Here is a 6,000-nt window from a genome sequence, read left to right as displayed (position 1 = left end):
CTCCTTCCCCCTTCTCTTCTTTCGGACGCTTTGCGTGTTTGTAGTTCGTCCTGGTGTCTGTGTGTTTTTTGTGTTTGTTTGTCCGTGGCTGCCGGCCGCGCCGCCGTCTCCGCTGTTGTATATCATGTGTGTCTCTATGCCATGTAATTTGGCGCTAGCTTATCGCAGTAACTCCCTCTCCGGGAGGCCGGAGTTCGGAGGTCGGCTGGTCGTACGGGGGGTATCTCATTTGGGTGGGGCTTAAGTTTGGGTGGTGGCCAAGCCACCCCTCCGGGACTTACGCTAACTTAACAAAGTCCCCCCTATGCGGGGCTGAGTGGTGAACGAAGTGCCGCCGACCCTAACTTGACACAAGTCCCCCCTGGTGGGAGGCTCGCTGTGGCTGGCCGCGAAGCGGCCCCTCCCGCAGGGAGGGACTTGTGCACAAAGTCAAAATTTTGGCTGAGAAAGAAATCACCAATGGCTGGAGGAAAAATACTTAGCATCACCCAGCCTCCCCCTCAGCTCCTGTGGACCTGCCCCAGAGCCAAATTACACTTCTCAATCTCAGCTTTCAAATGGCGCTGGTCTCATCTCCCCAATGCTTATCATTTTTGCTGTACTAATGTTTTAAAAATAAAAAAACACAAAGAAATGTAAACCAAGGAATTACAACCATCATGCCTTGTGGATATTGGATTCACAAGCCTGCAGATATCTGCAGATCCTACACCTGTAGCCACCCAATTGTTGCAGATAGGATATTCAATTGTGCATATTATCAGAAAATCCAAAATTGGATCTTCAGTGCAATGGAATATCCTCCAGGATTCCTTTGACCTCCAAAATGGATTCCTTCAATTAGTTTTGGAGTTTATGCCTCAAAAACTTAGGGGAGGGTGCCCATCAGCACTGCCAAGAAAACTGTCTATTCAGTTTTTCTTGTACATATTTTGGTGAATTTCAAATTGTGTTTTTGTGTTTTTAGGATTGAAAATCCTTCCTTTGTCTGCCAGCCTGCAGACATTATTCATAAGCCTCTCCTATGGAGAGCCCTCTGGGCGGGGTCCCCCGGACCCTCTTTTTGAGAGGCTTAGTTAAGCTAGCGCTGACCGCAGGGAGGGACTTCGGACTAAAGTGGGGGTTGTGGCGCGTAGGCCATTGCGGGAATGGGTGGTTCAACTTACACAGGCTGTAGCTCACTTGGTTTGCAAGCTACATATGAGGTCTTGAGCATCAATAGATACCCTGGCATCTTGGCTATCATTCTGTCTGCTCAGAATTCTGATACAACTTGTCAAACAAAAAAGAAATGATGAAGAAGCCAAACAAAAACTGGATGTGCTCGGACCCCCGGACTCAAGCACCGCGCCAGATGAGGGTTGTTCTGGCTTGCCTTGACTCATTTCAAAAATCCACCAAAAATAGTCCGGTGGGATGATTGATGGGGGGGAGAGCTCTAAAAATCGGCGCCATGGAGGAGCTTCTAAGTTCCGGTTGCTGGAATGGCCAGCGTTGAAACTACAGGCTGCAAAACTCAAAGACTGCATTTCTGCCACTTTTTGGTGGGTGGCCTACGCGCCACAACCCCCACATTAGGCCTAAGTCCCTCCCTGCGGGAGAGGTGGCTTCGCCACCAGCCAAACTTAAGCTCCACCCAAATGAGATATCCCCCTGTACCCCCACCCGAACTCCATCCTCCCGCATAGGGAGGGACTTTGATAAGTTAGGGACTTGTGCCTAAAGCGACTGTTTGGGTGGCAGAGCACCCACCAAAAAAGGATGAAAATCCACACTTTGATTTTTCCAGCCTGCAGCTTCAACATTCCCCCCCCCCCCCATTGTTGGGACTTAAGCAGCTATAGACGTCATTGAATTTTTAAGCTCTTCAGCTCATCGTGATAGCATCAGGGTTCCTTCCAAACAAGTTTCAAAGAAATTACAAGCTCTGGGCCGGCTGAGTGTATGTGTATAATCTTCTTTTTTTTGTTTGGCCTTTTTCCTCTCTCTCTTTTTTTCGATCACACTCAATTAACACTCAACGGTCCCTCTCTCCAATCTCTCTTCTAGACTCGGATCACACCATACAAATCACCTCCCTTTGTGAAACAACACTACCTCACAATTCATATTGGATCACCAGTGATGGCTCAAAATACCACTTCATCAACTTTGAATATCACCTCAAAAGAAAGCAAACTGAAGCAAATCTCCGACCTCATCAAAAAGTGGCCCCAAATGACCTCCTCAAGGTCATTTGGGCTATTTTTGAAAAAGTACATAATAAAAAGTTAGAAAGAAAAAGTTTTGAATGAATTTTGATTTTTTTTGAATAAAATTTCAATAAGCGTTTATAATTGGCACCTAAGTCCCTCCCTGCGGTCGGCGCCCCCCCCCCCCCCCCCCCCCCTAACTTAACTAAGTCCCACCCTCCTACGGGTGGAGTGGTAAAACACTGGTTGCATTGCGCCGACCGGAGGGAGGGACTTACGCGCTAAACGGACTTACAGGCTGACAGCATTTGGTTTTTTGGTGGGGACTTTTTTAAAACTGCTCTCACCCATCCATTTCCTGTCCAATTTCATTATTGTTTGGATTTCCATGATGACCAAAGTCTTCTTTATCCATGTACTATACCCACCTATCCTCAACCTGTTTTCTTGATCTGCAATGTCCCTTGTAACATCATGAGTTTTGGATTCTGTACAGTGTGAACTTTGTAATATAGGATGAAGCAGACCACGGATAGTCATAAAAAATGGATCTGAGGGGTTCTGAAGGCCTCAAAAAATTCAGAAAAATTTGGAGAGGTTCTCCTTGATCTGATTCTTGGGAATCTTTTGCTCCCCCAAACCTTTGCTGCCCAATGGGAAAGGGTGAAGCCAGAAACGTTTGAAAAAAGACATAGTTCTGATTCTGTCAGCCCAAACTTGGACATTGGGTGTAAGTCCCTCCTTTGGAGGGTCCCGGCGGGACAGTGTCCCCCCTCAAATAGAGGGACTTTGTTAAGTTACCCCCCCCCCCCCAACCACACGCAGAGGAGGGACTTAGTTAAGTTAGTTTTTGTCGCGGTCTTCACTGTCCAAAGCACACAGGCCCTCATGTGAGGATCAGGCTACTACCCAATTTGCTATATATAGGCTATGAAGTTTAATCCAAGATGAAAACTCGCCGATGCTTGGATAGTAACTAGACTTCAGGTTCTAAGCGACACACAAATAGAAACCTTATAAGGATAACTCAGATCGTTGTTTTGTTTTTGTTGATAATGATAACTTAGATTTCTGAGGAAGTGATGATAAAGAATATTCCAATGGGGAAAGAGAGGAAGGGAGGAACAACCGGTTTTCAAAGAGAAAGAGATAAAGACAAGGTTTGCGGAAGCATACAATGACAACATAAATGTTTAAGAAAGACATCATGAATCATGAGCAATCTTATCTGATTACAAAAGCCAAGGAGGTCCATTGCCGATCATCCTGTTAGTCAGCTCAACAAATGACAAATAAAGCACGCGTTAATCCATAATCAACAAGATATTTGTTACAAAATAAGCCTTGCCTATTACACCTTAGTAATATTTACCTTATCCTTCTTGTTATTCTTCTTCTTCTTCATGTCCGTTAATTGTCAAAAATCATCCAAAAATTTATTAGCAGCCACTGGAATATGATTCTGAGACACCCACGTGTCTTCTCCCAGTGTTGAATTATGCCATGAAATCAAATAATCAAACTTACCCGTTAGAAACAGTCCTGACATCAAGAACCGCCTTAATTTTAGTCCAGTCTACAATTTGATCATCAGTGTAATACTTATCCTTAATGCCCAAATTTGATAACCAACCTGCAACACTTGAAGGAGTAACATAACGTGTCAGCAAGGAAACGTTAAACACGGGATGAAGTTTAGGATAATCAGCAGCTAAATCCAGCTCTACCGCGTTCAGGCCTACCATCTTAGGGCCTGTACCATGGGCCTCAATTTTGAAAAATTTCAACTTTTTTTGCCTTGTACACAAAAATTGAAAACTAGCGGAGGATTCAAATGTTGAAATTCTTCACATTTGGGCTCCAGCCCACATTTTGGCCAGGCTCATTTTTTGTCCCAAGAAATTTTGAGGCAAATAAATTTGGAAAATTTCAATTTTCATGCCCTATAGTACAGGCCCTTAATCACTTTAAATGGACCAATATACCTGTAGTCTAACTTCGAGCTAACACGGCGCAACTGAATGAAATTTCTCAACAACAAAACCTGTTTGCCTTTGCGGTATACCAGAGCCTCTCTTTTCCCTTTATTATAGTATTCTGCCTGTTTAATCCGCGCTTGTCAAAGACATTCAGTCACAGTTTCCTGGGTTACTTGCAAGTCAACTACAAAATCATCTAGACTCTTGCGGCCCGTATTCTCAGTCATGATATTAAATTGGGGGTGAAAACCATAAGAAAAGAAGAAAGGTGAAATTTTTAAACTCTCTGAATCCATATTGTTGATGGAGAACTCCGCCATGTCTAGAAATTTGTCCCAGTTATCTTGATAATAAGAATAAAAATGGCAAAGGTAGTCTTCGACCACTTGATTCATTCGTTCAGTCTGCCCATCTGTTTGCGGGTGATAAGTCGTGGAAAGAGCCGACCTAATACTGAGTGATTTCATTAGCTCTCTCCAGAAATCGCTAACAAAGGTAGAACCCCTGTCAGATACAATCTTATCCAGAAGCCCGTGCAAACGGAAAATGTGCTTCTTAAACAATGACGCCAAGACCGCCAAAGAGGAAGCCTCTTTGCATGATATAAGATGGGTTAGCTTGCTAAGCAAATCAATAACCACCAAGATAGAGTTTAAACCCCCAGACAGAGGCAATTTTACGATCACATGATCATATCCATCCCAATCACGCTCCAGGGTTTAGGAGTTGCGACAATGGAAACTAACTTCCCGTCTGGGGCCCTTTGCCTGGCCTTCACACGCTGGCAAGAGTCACAACTATTGACATATTGGATAACAGATGACCTGACCCCCAGCCAAGAAAATGTTCTGGTCAAGGTTGAAAATGTCTTCGCGATGCCCGGATGGCCCATAACGGGCGTATCATGATACATTGCTAAAATCCAGCTTGCAAGGAGACCGGCACGCAAACCCTACTATTGTGCCAACAAATGTTGTCAGCCAATGAGACATGTTTGTTAGTTAATTCTTCAGGAGTGTAGAATTGTGAGAAATAAGACAAAAGCGCTTGCGTTGGCTGCTGAAAGAATAAGTCGTGAGAGGTTATAGGTGAACCAGCCAACCCGACCCTGATTGCATTGCACAAAACCATACGCTTTGTAATTAAATTAGCATCCCCACTTACAATCCTCCCTTCGCAGTAGTCATCGCGACAGCTTGGCCCGTATGCAGTATTCTTAGAACCATTAATGTGATAAATTAGCATGTTTAAATTATCTGAAAATAAGGCCCAGCGAGCCTGCTTTGGAGACAAGTACTTAGCAGTCTTAAAGTATAAGAGGTTTGAATGATCCAAGTACATGGTAACGGGATTAATTGTTCCCATCAACCAGGCACGCCATTCCTGGCAAGCCAAGACAATTGCCAATAACTCCAAATCAAAGATCTTCCACAAGCGCTCTCTGTCCGACCACTTCTGGGAAAAGTAGCTCACAGGGAGATAATCACCCTTGAGATTTGGCTGACTGAGGACCGCCGCAATTGTGTATCCGGAACTATCAACATGAACAACCCTGTCCTTTTCGAAGTCAAAATGGAGAAGTAAAGGCTCCTTTATGAAGAGTGATTTCAGCGCCTCAAAAGCAACCACGGCATTCTTAGAATTGAGTAAGGTTGAATCACTATACTTATCCTGAGTTAGCGTGGTCAAAGGACCCGCCACCAAAGAAAACCTTGGAATACAACGCCTGTAGAAGTTTGTAAATCCTAGAAACTTCCTAAGACCTCAAACTGCTGACGGCAGAGGCCAGTCATTTATAGTATTGAGCTTACGATTATTCATCTTTAAAC

Source organism: Puccinia triticina, chromosome 4A, assembly GCF_026914185.1.
Source record: "Puccinia triticina chromosome 4A, complete sequence".
NCBI lineage: Eukaryota > Fungi > Basidiomycota > Pucciniomycetes > Pucciniales > Pucciniaceae > Puccinia > Puccinia triticina.
Note: the sequence above shows the minus strand (reverse complement) of the source record.